Source organism: Asparagus officinalis, chromosome 1 (assembly GCF_001876935.1).
Source record: "Asparagus officinalis chromosome 1, Aspof.V1, whole genome shotgun sequence".
NCBI classification, from domain to species: Eukaryota; Viridiplantae; Streptophyta; class Magnoliopsida; order Asparagales; family Asparagaceae; genus Asparagus; species Asparagus officinalis.
In genome coordinates, this window is record NC_033794.1 from 123,340,957 (window position 1) to 123,342,378 (window position 1,422).

General features: G+C 37.4%; 1 long non-coding RNA gene across 1 annotated transcript; it reads left to right on the top strand.

Annotated features, from left to right (window-relative positions):
* On the top strand, positions 460-1,422 carry LOC109844366. Its single transcript, XR_002248004.1, has 2 exons — positions 460-635; positions 814-1,422. It is a non-coding gene; the product is annotated as an uncharacterized LOC109844366 (long non-coding RNA).

Here is a 1,422-nt window from a genome sequence, read left to right on the forward strand (position 1 = left end):
TTACGAGTATGTTTCCTTTACCTGAATATAAAATGAAAATCTCAAGGCTAGAGTTATGAAGTCACTACCAGGGCTCTCTCACCTACCTCTTCCATGCAGCCAACCTATTTTCTTATACAAATTAAGAAACCAGTTTCTAGAAGTGAAAGTTGTGGGCAATCCATCTTGTCAACATCATAAGGAAAGCACGGTTTAGAGTAAGCAGAGGAAAGACGACAAGGATGAAAGGGAGGTATCCCTCGGTAAACTCTTTTGTATTCATCAAACTGAGTACAATTTTCATATTTCTTAAGAGTTCCAAGCGATCAAAGGACTAGTAAAGGGCCAGGTGTTGCTATTTTGATTTTGACCCGAGAGAGGCCCATCACCAAACTCTGAAAAGATGTAATTGATAATTTTATTATCTTCAAAAAGTGGGTGGTAGCTCCTTAATTTTGATAGTAGGCGCACACGATGGCTAATGAATGCTCCTTGCTTTAAAAATATGAAAATTTTGAAAGTTGTAGTGCTTATATTACTTGAATCAACTTCACAAGGATTTTGATTAATGGGTATCTCTTCCTTCAAGTGGTTGTTGTTTTTGCTCATTTTGCTTGCTTATCTCTATGCCATGAAGTTGGGTTTGGTGGATGGAGGTAATTTTGTTTACTAGGGATTCATTTTCTTTTTACTTTATTTATTTTTTTTCCCATTCTAGATAGACAAGGTAATTCACTTATTCTACAAAATTGGTCTGTTAGTTATTTGATTATTTTGATTTTTCTCTTGAATATAATTCTTATTTTCTTTCTTTTAATATTTCTTTTTCCTCAGACGAGAAGTCAACGGTATTTGGAGAGAGGACAGGAGATAGGCCGCCAGCACCTCATGGGAATCAAGGCAAGCACTATTTTCCACCAAATGCTTCAGGGAAATGTTGAAACCTTTTAAGTGTTATTTAGATATTAGTCCCTGATATCTTCGGTAGCTTCGTATTAGTCATTCAAATCCTTTTGCCCAACGCGTCCCCCAAATTCCATGGGGTCTTGCGATTTGGTCCCACAATCAAAGAACCCCTCGGCTAAAAGCTAATGCTCTTCTGAACAGAAGTAGTTCTGGGGAGAACCTAAACCGAGGGGTATTTTGGTCATTGAGGCACCTAGTCGCTAGGCCCCTCGGGATTTGAGGGACTCGCGAGCGATTTCAAATATTTGAGAGACTAGTATGGAAATTAGTGAAGATTTGAGGGACTAATGTCTAAATGATCCAAAACCTTAATTGTGAAAGCTACGAGGATTTGGGTAAAGGCCCGTTATGTTGAATATTGTGTTGTTTCCTTATTGTTTGAGAAAATATATTTAATGTATATACATGGAGTTTAGTACCATTGTACCAATACCCATTACAGAAACACAAGCAATGTACAGTTTTCTTCTTCCGAAA